This window comes from Talpa occidentalis, unplaced genomic scaffold, assembly GCF_014898055.3.
Source record: "Talpa occidentalis isolate TD23 unplaced genomic scaffold, MPIMG_talOcc4v2.1, whole genome shotgun sequence".
Lineage (NCBI taxonomy): Eukaryota > Metazoa > Chordata > Mammalia > Eulipotyphla > Talpidae > Talpa > Talpa occidentalis.
In genome coordinates, this window is record NW_026555331.1 from 149,307,986 (window position 1) to 149,323,341 (window position 15,356).

Sequence of the window (15,356 nt, forward strand, 5' to 3'; positions counted from 1 at the left end):
ATTTTTATATACACAAACTTATATATACACACATATATATTCAAAACCCCACAATATGTGCATATATGTATATTAACACATTTATCTATCTGAATATATTGTCTTTTCAAAATCTTTATAGTAGTAGGAGGATGTATCTTCTTTACCAGTTTAGTTGAACTATAGCTGTAAAGTGCCTGAAATTCCTTTGAAATGTTGGGATTTCTACTTATCTGTGTGTGCTGCTATATGAGCCAGGGAGGGGAGAAAAGAAGGAACAGCTTTGTTTCTAAATACAGAGAAAACACCTAATAACCAATCCACATATTTCATCTATTTCAGAACTACTTTTGCCTGATAGCCCAACTCCAAAGCTCATACTCTCACCCAACTACACACCAACTACTTCCCATTGGACCTTCTGAAGAGTTCTCCAAGATGCCCACTGCCTCCTCCACATTTCAGGGGTGTCACATGTCACTGGATTCAGACAACATCACCTGATAAATCTGTGTTCAGTCTTGTCTCCACTGACCCTAATAGAAGCATCGTGATCTCTCTCAAACACAAGTTTGATCGAGTCATTCCTCTGCCAATATTGACAAATGGTTTCCAAAAGCTTTTGGGATAAAGGTCAAAATCCTTCAACTGTCCTAGAAGACCCAGATATTCTTCAGTCATGCTCCATCTTTCTTCAGTACACTGACCTTTCTGTTCCTTGAGTGCAGCATGCTCCCTCTCAACCAGAGTCCTTTTTACATGTACCATTTACTCTGGTTGTAATGCTGTTCTGGAAAATTATAATTAAACACTTATCCCAGAAATTTGCACTTAAAGTCTAAATCTCCTCATATACTGTAGGTAGCATAAAGATAAGGATCACTCTTATTCTAGCCCCTAACAAGTTTCTTGGGACATAGAATATGCTCAGTTAATATCGATATTTGTTGAAGGAAGAAGGAAGTACAGACAGAAGGACATGAGACACTAAGAGCTTTTTCCATGCCCAACACAGCCATGACTCATGCCAGGAAGCATGGGAAGCGAGTCTTGGCTCCAAAGCATTGGATATGGAAAAAAAAGATCTGGGTGTTCCTCATCCTTCCACCAGTCTCCACAAGCTGAGAGAATGTCTCCCTCCATCATTTTCCCGTGGAGCAGACTTCAGTATGCTCTAGCAGGAGATGAGGGGAAGATCTGTATGCAGTGGTTCATTAGACTGATGGCAGGTCTGCAAGGGTGTTACCCCCTGCTGGTTCCATGCATGTCATTAGCATTGACGAAACTGGAGAGAATTTCTATCTGATCTATGACATCAAGGGTCGCTCACTGTGCATCAGGTTACATCTGAGGAGTCAAGTTCAAGTTGTGCAAAGTGAGAAAGATCTTTATGGGCACCGATGGAATCCCTCATTGAGAGACCCATGATATTTGCACCATCTGCTCTCCTCATCAAGGTGAACGACCATTCAGATTGATTTTGAAACTGGAAAAATTGCAGATTTTGTCAAAGTTGATGCCGGTAATCTGGGTGTGGCGAGTAGAGGTGCTAACCTGGGAAGAACTGGTGTGATCGCCACCAGAGAAGACACCCAGGTTATTTTAATGTGGTCCATGTGAAAGACGCCAATGACAATAGCTTTGCCACTCGTCTCTCCAACATTTTTAAAAAAATATTTATTTATGCAAACAAGAGCTGGGGTGTAGGCCAGAGGTGTTGGGGAGTGAGAGGATTCAATGGACAGAGTGGGGAGTAGAACAGGCAGATCTACTGATATACACTGCTGAAGGGATCAGCCGGCGAGGCAGGAGAGGTCTGCTGCGCCATGTGGGTTGCTCCCTCACTGGGGTTAGAACTTGTGCTGCAGTGGTTGGTGATAGCTTGATAGTGCTGTCTTTAACCCCTACACCACCAGGGAGGCCCTCTGGCATTTTTGTTAAATGGCAAAGAAACAAACCATGGATCTCTTTCCCCTAACCATTCCCTAACCTAACCATTGCTGAAGAGAGACAAGAGATTGTCAGCCAAACAGAAGAGCAGGTGAAGCGCTTTCTATGGAGGTGACACCTCCATAGCCACATAACTGACCATCCCAATTTCAATTTTGATAAGAGGAAAATAAATGAACTTCTTGTCTCAGTAAACAAAGGAGGCATTCACAAAAAGGAGACTGGGAACAGAAGTCAAAAAAGTTTATAGATTGTATACACTTCTTGTTTTAGCTCATTTGCTTACCACATAGGGAGCAGAAAAAGTTCCAACCTGAGAAAAATTCTGCCTGGCACGACAAATACCGGCAACTCTACTAGCATGTCTTATGTCTTGGGAATATTATTTTATTGATGATGACTTAAAGGAAAATTTGGGGCGTAATTTAGAATGAAAAATGACCATGTGTTCTTTTTAAGTTTTCTCTGTGTGTGTTTTTTTTCTTTCCAAAGGAGAGCCTTTACTTCGTCTTTGCTTTTCAATTTACAAAAGCACATCCTTGTAGAAATTATTCATACTTCCAGGAGAGGGCAGTAGAGGTGCACATCTCAGGATGAAAATGCCAAGCAACCTTAGTAAAGCACCTTGCATGGATAGGTCATTTAAAGGAGGACTTGATAATTAGAGAAGATACAAGCTGAGAGGAGAGAATGATGATAAAATTACTTACTGTCTCCAGACTGGGAAAACCCACCGAATTTTAAACATGTTGATTTTGGAAGAATAAAATTTATGTCAGTCACATGGACAAGAACTGGGTTGCACAAGGTGTCACCTCCATACTGCAGTTGACAATCGCAGACCCTGGCTTTTCTTAAGTTCTTTTTTTTTAATGATTTACCCTTCTTTTTAGTGAAAACGCAAAAGTGATCAATTTTAACCCATTGGGTTTATCTTCACATAAACGAAGATAGTTAAGTGTGTGTTATGTTCGTTTTTGATCTTTTAAAGATTATACCTAGGAATTTACTTTTACGTTAGGTAGTCTAATGTTGTTTGGTTGAATGAACCATGAAGGTTACTGAACTTGCAGAAATAAATCCTGCACTACTGAACACCTTGCATTATGAGCCACTGAAAGTGGACCGGTGTGGGGAAGCACACACAGATGATCCCAGGGATACTTCGCTTTCTCCAGGAAGGACTCACTGAAGGTTCAGCCAGGATGAAGCCATCAAATTTGAATATGTAGGGTCAATGGGATTTATATAAAGCCCTAAAGTCTGTGAAAGTTGTCACGATGGATTTTTTTTTTTTTTTAGATATTTTTCTCAGATATAGGAGGAGGTAGAAGTTGCTGGAAAGCAGTAGACTGGCCTAGCTCATATCCTCCTGTGTCTGATGGTCAGTTAAGGTATTCAGACCAGCTTCATGAGAGGGGACGACATGCAACAGGTATGTGATCAGAGTATCCAGATAGCTCTGCTAGCTCCTGGTGTTATAGAGCAACCCCGATATTAAACGGGTTCCTGGCTGTGGGTCCTCACCCGCGCGCTTTAAAGGGACTTATGAATACTCTACTACAGACACACGCAAAAGGGTTAATAAAAGGTTTATTTACAAGAGAAAAAGAAATAAGGAAAATGTACAACTCAGGGAGAAAATAGGGAAATAAAGTCTTTAATGCGTCCTACCCGATCCGACGACCTGGAAACCCAAAGTCACTCTCAGAGCTAGATGGACGCCGCGAGCTGGCCGAGGGCCCCAAAATGGAGAGAGCCCCAAAGCCCACATGTCTGCCTTTTGTATCCACCTGGCTGCTTAACCCCACCCTCAGGTCCCAGCCACCTTCCCTTTAGTCGTGATGGGATTTGGAGTTCCCAGTGTCTTTGGCTTTGACCTGGGGTGGGGGTGGAGTCCACAAAGCCTGTATGGAATTTGCTTTGGGGCAGCCTTTTCCCCCTAACACTGGGGTGGGGGTGGAGTCCACAAAGCCTGTATGGAATTAGCTTTGGGACAGCCTTTTTCCCCTAACAATTGTACAAAGGCAAACAATGACATAATTGGATATCAGATTATCCATGACCTTTTATCAGAGAAGCCCCCCAAAATTTATACTGAGAAAAGGAAAGTTTATTTTCTCTACTCCAATCAGAAGTTAACTGTAACATGAAAGTTTCTAGAGTGTGGAAGCTGTTCGTCTTTGATGTTCATTTTGGAACATTCTCCTCTGTGGTAGCTGGAGGATTTTGATAACCAGGAGAGTAATACCAATTATTATTTCTGTTGATAACAACAGAATCTCATGCTTTGTAGAGCCTGTGTCACATTTTTCTGCACATTTTGACACCGTTGACCTTGGAAGTATGTATCCTTGATGGTGATGGTGGGTTATGGTTGTTGTTTGTACTGAATTGAGGTTAAAGTTTTTTTTTTTTTTTTTTAAAGATTTATTTATTTATTTATTTTTACAAGCACTGGGTACAGTCAGAAGCGCGGGAGGGTGAGAGAATTCACCAGAGCCAGAGCGGGGAGCAGAACAGGCAGAAGGACCGAAGTACACTACTGAGGGGAGCAGCGGGCGGCAGGAAAGGTCTGTGCGCCATGTGGGACCCTCCTCTGGTGGCCGGGGAGCAGCCGGGGATCGAACTGGTGCTGCCAAGGCTGCGGGCAGCTCGCAACCCAGCGCTCAACCGCTGCGCCATGGGGGAGGCCCAGAGGTTATAGTTTTTTAAAATTGTGTTGAGAACTACTATTTACACAGAAAATGATAGAAATAATTGTGTGACATATGATTAAATGTCTAAGTAAAGCTTTAAAAAAGCTTTTAAATATATAATAATATATTATAATAATATATACATAATAAATATATAATAATAATCCTAAGGGACAGGTCATAGTTTAAGCAGTGCTTTATTTACATTAGTGTACATAAAATAATGGTGTGTGTTACTCAATCAGTGGTGTCTTAGATTTGATAAAATGGCATTTTTCTATGCATTTTATGAGTGGGGAATCTGAGCGCAAGAAAGGCTGAGTATGTTTTCCAAGGAAACACAATAGAATAGTTACCCACCTATGAGACACTGCCACATATTCTAAATAGAAAGGCTAAAAGCGACAATTTTGCCCTCACTCTTGTCTTCTTTCCCACTGAAGTTTTCATTAACAGCTGTTCACACGCTTCTACCTATTGGTATAAAAAGAAAGGTCTACCTTCATAAGCAGACTTTAAAAAAAGAACCCAAAACCTAGTTACAAGAGAAGCAAGTAGTACATGGACATCATCTTGTCACATACAATGAATCCTTGAAAAACTAAACATTAAAAAGGTTAATATGATGAATCATTAAATTACACATAATAAAATAAAGCAGTGTAGTTATAGGAAGTTCACAGAGTGAAGTTGCTTATAATCCATAACAAAGTTCAAATGTTAAGTCTGTCCAAAACTTGATTGTCTGAACAACATCCTTAAGTGCTCCACATTTTTTTAATGCATAGATATAAAAGAGACAAATGGAATATTTTATGACAAATACTACATCCCTCTGTATCAACGATATCATGTCTCTTAGCTCTCCAAGTAGCATCTCACAGTGTGAGATGAAACTTGGAAGCCACTGTACGCAGAAGGCTGGTGCATTGGCCCAGTGAAACAATCAAGAGGCATATTTTATAGGATTACCTGACAGTTTTAGTGTCCAAATTTAGTGTCCAAATTTGATCCAGCTCAAATTCACACTTACCCTTTACCTCTGACAACCAAATTCCAGATGTGTCCACATTTATCACTTTCCCACAAAGAGGAGCAGCAGGTGCTTGGGCATGCATTATTATGTAAGCCCAGATTTTGTTTGATTCTGCACCTTGCAAAGAGGGGGGATTCCATTTGAATACCGACATTTGAAAGAGAGAGGCATTTCCTGTTGTGACCTTGAGGATAACCTCCTGCTGGAGAGCAGGGGATGATCTCAAGTTAGGTTCTGATGTTGGCAGCATCATTTCCTGCAAGGTACAGAACTATTTGCAAATAATGTGTGGACTTGTATTACCAAACAATGCCAATAACTGTTTCACACCACCCCCCCTCCGTGGCTTCCTTGGGATAAATAGTGAGGGAAATGATTTCTTGGAGTGGTAAAAAGTACCCAAATATTCTTCTCTTTCCATTTCACCAATTAGATATTTGCTCATTCTAACAGTAACAGTTTGCAATAACAATGTCATTTGCTTTAATCAGAAAGGAACCCAGCTGAAATCATTCCCAGTAGGAAGGAGATTTAATTTAAAGAGAAGAATGAACAAAAGAGAGGAAAGGTCACAAAGGTGGGAGGAAATGCATTCATAAATATACCTTTGCTCTCTCAGCTGACAATAACATCTTTTTCTATCAGAGAGCTTCCTCTGGTCACTGAAATTTCTGGCTAAATGTGCCTTGAGAAGGTCTTTGTACATAAATTGGACAATTTAATCAACCACCAAGAAGCCCAAGTTTGAAATGCATTTTTGTCCTCTATAATTTTATTTACCCCTTGAATTCAGACTGATTTATGTTTATCTGGGAGGTAGAATGAGTAGGAGTTACAGAAATCTGCTTTTGAGTAAACATAAAGAAGATTTTTTTAAAAAACAAAAACCTGGACTCTCCTATAATGCAGCGTTTGGTTCTCTGTAATGCAACACTTTCTAGCAAAGGCTGACAGTTAATTGTCAGAGATGGCAAAGATTGGTGAGAAGTTGAAATGGCTTAATCTTTAAGACTCCATGATTTTTCCATTACTTTATGAAACAAATGAAAACTGATAAATCTTCTGAACACAATTTCACCTCATTTAGTAATAAGACGCATTTCCAACATGTGAGGATTCTATCTGTTTAGAGGGTTAAGTCTTTGGAAGTGTTGTTGTAGGGGCAGGAATGGGCACAGAGCAGGTTTTCTAATCCAGCAGATGGGGTACAGGAGAGAGTCCTGGAGCCCTCGGTGGCTTTTCAAGATTTTATTGGGATTGACCAGGTACACAGGAGGCAGAGGTGCTGGGGAGCCAGGAGGCTGGCAGGCCTCCCAGCCCCCAGCAAGTCTTTATCTGGGCTTTCCAGCTTTCTATCGTGGTTCTGCTTCTGCATCTCTGCTTCTGCTGGCGTCCCGGTGATGCCGCCCTTAAAAGCCCAGTCTTAGCCCAGGTGAATCCCACCTACATAGGCCCACACCCTACTCCAGGCGCCCGCCATCAGGCATGCATTCGGGACCACAGAAAAGCCTGACACTTTTTACCTCACCCTACAGTTGGCCATCTCAAATTGGGTTTCTCTTCACTGACCTCCCTCAGCAGAGGCAGCTCTCTTCAAGACTGCCTGTCTGCAACCACGCAAGCCTCTCTCAGCAAACCTGTCCCTTTCAGAGCAGCTCTTTCTACCCACTTGTGTCCATGCAATTGTCCTTTATTCTTCTGTCTGCTTTCCCTAATACACCTGTTCTTTAAATATAACTAATATCTCTGTTTCATGGAGAAACTCGCCTGGGAAACTCGCCATGTGCCACTGAAAGGGGAACCCAAGGACCCCGCATTCTAAACCCACCAACTCCAAAAACCATATCAAAATCACTAGTCTAATATTGTCATGCCACAGTTTGTAGCTTAAATTCATGGGGTTTTTAATTATTCTGTTTGTAATAACTTTCTGGGCTAAGAGTCTTATATAGGTCAGCCTTAGAAAGAGACGTGTTTCACCCACCCCAAAAGATGAAGTGACACTAATATTCAGAGGATATAGAAACTTATTCCCTGCTTAAGCAGTCATTTTCTAATAGCCTATAAATGGCTTCACTTAAGTAAACAGGAGCGACCTAACTCACTGGCAGTAGATGAAGTCTTCAGTGGACTGAATCTGTTTTATCGGACTGGTTATTTAAGTTCAGTTGCAGACTGATATACAACAGAGTTCCCATTTAAATCTTGAAAGCAAAGAGCTTCAAAAGCAACCTTATTAAGTTTAATAGAATGAACTTACAATATCTGTGGATGGTGAAAGGGAATGACGGAGTAAACTGTTGACTAAATAGCTTCTCATCTCTGGGTTTGCAATTGAACTTCTACTGATGGATCATTCTCTGTAATGACTATTATTTAAAAATATTGAGGTGCTCAAATATAAGATATCATTATTCATTTTATCACTTGTGAAATAGCATTTTGAAGGCTTCTTAAGTGAACACATTAAAAGTGGTCTATTAAATATAATACTAGGTGGCTGGAGTAATGGACATTATGCTTAAATACAGATGTCAAGCACCAAAGTTATCTATAAAGCATTTGGACATTTGGAATTAATTTGGGATGTTTCCTCTCTTTAGAATTGCAAATAGATTTGGAAATTTTAATTGGTCTATTTGCATGTTAGTTTGAGTCTAGTTGAGTAATGCACATGCTTGAAAGGAATTCTTGAAACGAAATGTAGAATTCATCACTGCCCCTCAAAAGCAAGAAATGGTATATTTAATCATACCGTTATTTTAACAACAGTCCGACAAATAAACATATCCAAAACTGAGTTGATGTTTTAGAACTGGAAAAATGTAAATCAGTCAGTTGGTGTTTCAATTGTTACTTTCTATATTGCAAAGTGGCCTGTGGTTAATTTTTAGCATCTTACAATTCAAACATTAATATATTCAGATTGCTCATTCACCCAACTCACTAATTAGTAAGGTTTATTAGTTTCACTGCAAGCATTTTTGTCGAGGCAACTGAATACTCTGCTGCCATTTATAGTACCCTGGAAAGATGAAGATTGGTGGGTCTCAGAGAACCAGGCTCAATGTCAAAACATCATTACTACATAATAACACACGATGAATCCAGCACATTTGTGTGTGTGTATCCTTCCGGGGAGTATTTGCTTATTTTATAATTAGTGCTGTAAAGTGAAATTAGCGAGAGTACCAAAACTAAGACTGTCATTAAACATTTTGAAGCACTTAAAAAAGAAGAAGCAGAGTAAATGCAGTGGGGACTGACTCAGAAAAGTAAAAAAATGTACTTAGGAAAAAGTTTGAGAGGAAGAAAAACTGTTACAAAAGTTACTGCAAATACAGTGACAAATTCAGTTGAAGAGAAAAATTATTTCTCTTAATATCAAGAATCAAATACAGAGCTATGAATAGAGCAATTCTTTCATTGTTATCTTTATTGTTAGGTTTTAAGCTCCAGGAAGAAAATCCTTTGTGTTACTGGAAATAAACATGTAATCTAGTAGAATATGTTATTGACCCTCATGCCAAAAAAAAAAAAAAAAAAAAGATTGTTTTGAGGAGGTAATTGTAACATTTCATGAAAACAATTATTCAGCCATGAATTTCCATGTGTGGAGTATGGTTTACTCTCAGCCAATGTAAAAATTACTAGGAAAGCAACACCAAGTTTGGTTATTCTCAGTGGATGTTGATATCATTTTTATTCCTATGCATTTGTGAAAACATTCAAGAAAATGTTTCCTTCACATACTTCTATCTCTGTCTACTTCCTTTTTCTTGTCGATACTCTTGCCAGAGAATCATATTTTCTGAACGGTTTCCTATGATCTTGCCAATCAACAAATAATCAGTGGGATATCTACAAGGGGCAGGTCCTGGATTTTTGTTCCTACAGGCGAAACATTTTAAAAGTATAGCACAGAGTTGTACTTTCAGTGGGAAACAGTTTTCATGTATATGAAAATAGCAATAAAGTCAGTTCATTTTAGGGGCTTAATAGGAATAAACATGGAGAAATCACAATAGGTGGACATAGGACAGTGTTAGGGAACATTTGGGAAGATACACAAGAAATTAGCAACTGTTTCTAGGAAGGGAAACTAGGGGTTGGAAGTAGGAGGGAGATTTACATTTTTTACTTGTATACCCTTTTGCATGATTTCAATTATATTTATATCTATATCTATATCTACATATATATATTGTAACCACACACACACACACACACACACACACACACACCATCCTCTTAGTCCACTCATCTGTCTTTGGGCACATAGTTTGCTTCCATAACTTGGCTACTCACTGCAGTAAATTTTAGAACATTGTGGCACCTCAAAAAAGAAGCCCCATACATTTTAACTATCATCTCTTTTACCCCCATGTCCCCAACTCTAAGCAATCACTGAGCCCCAAGCAACTACGGTCTGTCTCTATAGATCTCCTGGTAGGTAGCAGTGTATGAGGGTTCTGATTTCTTTACATCCTAGCCATCACTTGTTATTGTCTTTTTTATTGTAACCATGCTTAGAGGTATGAAGAGTAGTATCTGAATATAGTTTTGAATTGCTTCACTGAGGACTAAACGCGTTGAGCATATACTTGTTGGTCATTTATAGATTTTCCTTGGAGAAATGTCTATTCAAATCCTTTGTCCATTTTTTAAAACTGCTTTTTGTTGATGAGTTATTACGTTCTTTACATTTTCTGGATATGAGTCTCTTATGGATCTAAGGCTGGCGAGTATTTGCTCCTATGCTGTGTACATCCCTTTATTCATGGTGTCTTTTGAAGTAGAGGTGTTTTTTAGTTTTGAAGAAGTCCAAATTATCTATTTTTATTTTTTGTACTTCATTCTTTTTGCATCATTTCTAAAATTTTTTGCCGGACCTTAGGCTGTGAAATTTACCCCTTAGTTTTCTTCTTAGGGATTGATACCTTTAGCATTATTTTTAGGTCTTCGGTCTATTTTGAGTTGTGTGTTTGTGTGTGTGTGCACGTGCGTGTTTACTGTGAGATAAGGATTAATTTTTTTTGCATGTGATTACTTACCTGTCTCAGCATCATTTGTTGAAAAGACAATAATTTCTCCATTAAATAGTCTGGGTTGAAAATCAGTTGACCATAGACACGTGATATTATTTGTCAACCTTCAATTCTATTTCACTTGTCTATCTTCAAACTAGCCCTGCACATTGATCACTGTTGCTTTGTACTTAGTTCTGAAATTGGGAAATGTGAATTCTCCTACTTTCTTATTCTTTGGCACTGTTTTGGCTCTTCTGGGTTCCTTGTAACTCCGTATTGCATTAGAGAATCCATTTCTCAATTTCTAAAAAAAAAGTCAGCTGAGATTCAGCTAGGGGTTGCACTGTAGATCTGCCGACCAGATAATGCTTATCTGCTTGATGACCAAGTGTTGTCATCGAAACCGTACCCCAAGGCCCCCCGCTATGGTTCCAGTCTTATCAACAAGGCTTCCACTGATCAGCTCCTGGGGTTCCTTGTCATACATCAGTCAACGGCCCCTCCAGGTGTTCCCGGTCATACCTCATGATGCATTCCCTTTGTCCCTGGGCAATCAAGCTTTCTGCTCTTGATTAATTTGAAAGGAAACTTGTAAGGTTGGGCTCCTATAACTGATTGACCGGGCAGTTCTGACCTTGTACAGGAATACAGAACCGCAGGTAACAAAAATGGCAGCCAAACAGTCTACTTAGGATTAGCAGACCCACAGCAAACCAGGAAAGGGTTGCACATTGAGTGTGCCAAGAGTCAGACTGTCATCAGGTCTGACCCATGGACAAAAACATGGTCACAGCCTAATGGAACATCCAAATGATTAACCATGGCAGAGAAGAAAAACCTATAGAAACTGACCAAGATAAGTTGGCTGGGGGAGTGGGGTGCAGGGAGACTCTGGGCCCAGGAAAGCTTGGAGATACATGGGGGCTTTGCAAACCATGTCTCCTTTGTTGGTGCTTTACCGAAACGATTCTAGTGGGGATCTCTGCATTGTGGTAGTTGAATATACCCGGAGCCCAGAATAAAGAGAAAGAGCATCATTGAGAATACGATACTGGCTTCTTAACTCATAAAAATAAGTTTTCTTCACTATAGTCTACTGTTTTTTGTGTTATCCCTTAAAGAATACCAGTAAGATTAAATAAAGAAAGAAAACACAGGAAGATCTTGTCCAAAGACCGCCCATCTGTGTCTACCCAGGCATGTCCTTTTCTTAGCAAACCTGCCCCTTTCAAAATGCAGCTTAGTCTACCTGTGTCTTTTTGCCAATAAACCTCACCTTTTAAAGATGCTAAAAAATATGTAAAGTAAGAAAACATTAATAAAAACACAAAAACTATAATTTTATTGACTGCTATTCTGCCAGTATTTCAATCCTAAGGAGAGAAAACTTTGCAGGGAAAGTGAGCTTCCATTTGAGGGGAGGGAACAAGCAGGTGGGCCAGATCCTATTCCTTTTCACTTGTCCTGACCCTGGGTGAAAGCAGCATCAGCGCAGTCAGCAGCAGAGAGATGACTTGGGGGCAGGAGCTGGGAGGTACAAGCACACTTCTATGCATCAGCTAATTCCATGCTCTAGCTATACCCTGGGAGCAGGAGAAATCCCAAACAGATGCTTTTTTCTAACAGTAAGGGAGAAAGCAAAAACTGATTCTGTGAAAAAACAAGATAAAAATAAAAAGTACATCTGTGTATTCAAATCCAACATCAGGAAGGCAATGCTGAAGGTTTCGTTAGCAAATCTGAACACCTCTGTTCAGGCTCCAGATAATTTTTTCTTCAGCTATTTATGCAAGCTTATCCTCTAGCTTATTTTTATGTCTTTTGTTTTCTCTGTCCTCTTTTCCAAATGAAAGGACCATAAGTGAAAGCTAATATACGTATTTTTAAAAAATCAACTAGTGTGACCAAGACAAGTTATGTACTGTTGGATTTTCAGTCAAGCATTCACCCAGGTTTATGGCCACTTCCTAGGATGGAGAAACTATGAGAAAATGCTAACATAAAGAGTATCAAGACTTGGACAGGCACTGATTCCATGTTCTATTCTGGAACCCTTAGAAGTTTCTTTAAAAGAGAAGAATCTGCCATCAATTTTTGCTCCCCCGACAAACTTTGGGAAAAACTAGAATGGCTTCCTACCCTGCTTGAGTGGGAGGAAAGTTTGTGAAGGCACGGAAAGTGCTGGAACCCACTAAGGAAGAAGGATCAGATGTATGGTCTCCAAATCCCTCCATCTAGAAAGAAATTTTTTTTGTAAGAAACGGAATATAGCTATTGTTCACTGTATTAGTTTGCTAAGGCTGCTCTAACAAAACACCACAGACTGGGTGCCTTACACAACAGAAACCTGTTTTCTCACAGGTCTGGAGGCTGGGAGTCCAAGGTCCAGGTGGTGGCTGGAAGTCCAAAGTCAAGGTGTTGGCAGGAGGGTTTCTGGTGAAGACTCCCCCCTTGACTTATAGACGATGATCTTCTCACTGTGACCTCACAGGGGATTTTTTTTCCAAGTGCAAGTGCTTTTGGTATTTCTTTCTCTTCTTATAAGAAAACCAGTGCTACTGAATCAGAGCCCCACCAAAGGACTCATTCAATGTTAGCTGGTCCCTTAAAGACTTTGTCTCTAAATATGGTCATATTAAGGACTAGGGCTTCTACACATACATGTGTATGGGGACACAATAGAAGCTATAAAATCCTGGAAGATCATCTATCCTAGCCTATATAATTTTCTATAATAAACTGTACCCTGGCAATTACTGGTTATCCACAGCCTGCCCTCAGCCCCGAATCTACTCTCAGCCTCTCTATCATGCACACCCCACAGATGCAAAGATATCCCTGCACCCCGTATGGGCTCACGGATAGCCTCGGCTTAGTAATTTACTCTGTTTCTAGATTTTCTGACATTCATGAAACATGGCTAGGTGATTCAGACTTCATTGTTGCAGTGCAGTATTTTTCCTCATTGTACAAATCTGGTTGGATGAAAACAACAATAATAATGTTTTGCAATAAAGTAACAATAATATTTATTGGGCATTAAAGACTGTACTTATTTCATTTCTTTAACTCCCTGATCTCACAGATGAGAAGGCCAGCTTTGGGAGGGAGGGATTTGCCTAAGTCCTCACAGGTATGAATCTATAGGGTCGGATTCAAAAGTTGGAGCCCATAACCCCTCTGCAGTGGACATTTTACAGATTGACAGGATTCCAAAAACACTTTTCTTTCTTTTCCTTGCTGCTGGGTTTTCAGTCTCTTCAATCTTAGAGCTGGATTTTCAGCCTCTCTCTAAGTGAGTGGAGCACTGGGCAGAGTCTGGCGCTGACACATCATTAGAATATTTGAGGCTGTTGATTTCCATTATGTTTAGCACTGCTCGTTTGTAAACTTCCCTCCCTATCTGTCAGCACCAATGCCTGAGAAGGACTCGGACCATGAATAAAACACTGTGCCTGGGAGAAGCTCAAAATGTAATTGGGAGATAGATGCATCCAATTATTTAAGATACATCATGATGAACAGGGTACTTTACACAATCAGCTCAAACTTTTCTGGTAGCATAGAAAAAAACAGAATGCCTGGAGGGGTCTGAGATGGCTTGTTAGGGAGGAGCAGCTTTGAGGCATGAAGTTAGGGATCCTCAGCCGAGGCCAAAAGGGGCCCCATGTCAGGACACAGAATGCTTTCATGTGCTGGCATCCAGCTCCATCCATGTTGCTACAAATAGCATGAGTTTATCTTTTTTGATTGCTAAATAGTATTCCATTGTGTATATATACTGCATGGGAAAAATAATAACAATAAATAAAAAAACAAAATTGACAGGCAATTATGAATCAGAGACACTGCAGGGGAGAGGGAGGAAGAAGGATCAATACAGAGGAGGGAGGAGCACAAGGGACTCTGTTGATGGTGCACGAATGAATTGGTGGTGGGAATTTTATGGGGGCTACACTTGAGAGGAGAAAGTATGCATTGAACAAAAATGAACAATGCTGGGGCCTGCCTGGTGGTGCAGCGGGTTGAGCGCAGCGCTGTGAAGCTGTCTGCAGCCTCTGCAGCTCAGGTTTTATTCCCGGCCGGCCAGGAGGATACCCACATGGCGCAGCAGACCTCTCCTGTCTCGCCCGCTGCTCCCCTCAGCAGTGTATTTCATCATTCTGCCTGTTCTGTTCCCCGCTCTGTCTCTGGTGAATTCTCTCACTGCCCCCCGCACATATGGTCCATACCCCAGCTCTTGTACAAAAAAAAAAAATCTTTAAAAAATGAACAATGCTGTAAAATATATGTAAAAATTAAAAAAATACATATAGACTGATAAACATCAAAATCAAAGAATCATAATTATATAATGTGATCAACAATGTGATTTTAAATCAAAACATTCGCCCGCCCAGCAGGGAAGGTCTGGCTCTAGTTTATAGTCTCACTCACATTCCACGGGTCTGAGGTTTAGCAGGATCTGCTGTATTTTACAAATGAGGAAATTTCTTTCAAACACCTAATCCCACATCACTTCCAGCACAGCAAATCATCCTCTTTCTGAGGTCACTGCTTCCACACTTCCCGACAGTCCCCACAAGCCCCTAAAGCCACTCTTAACCTGGGTCAATAGATTTCTCTCCATGTCTATTTTTTCCAGTCTTTTCTCTAGTCTTA

At 40.2% G+C, this 15,356-nt stretch overlaps 1 pseudogene; it reads left to right on the forward strand.

Moving 5' to 3' along the window:
• The first annotated feature begins 996 nt into the window (after positions 1-996).
• Positions 997-1,640, forward strand: LOC119251414 (40S ribosomal protein S4-like; annotated as a pseudogene).
• The last annotated feature ends 13,716 nt before the right edge of the window (positions 1,641-15,356 follow it).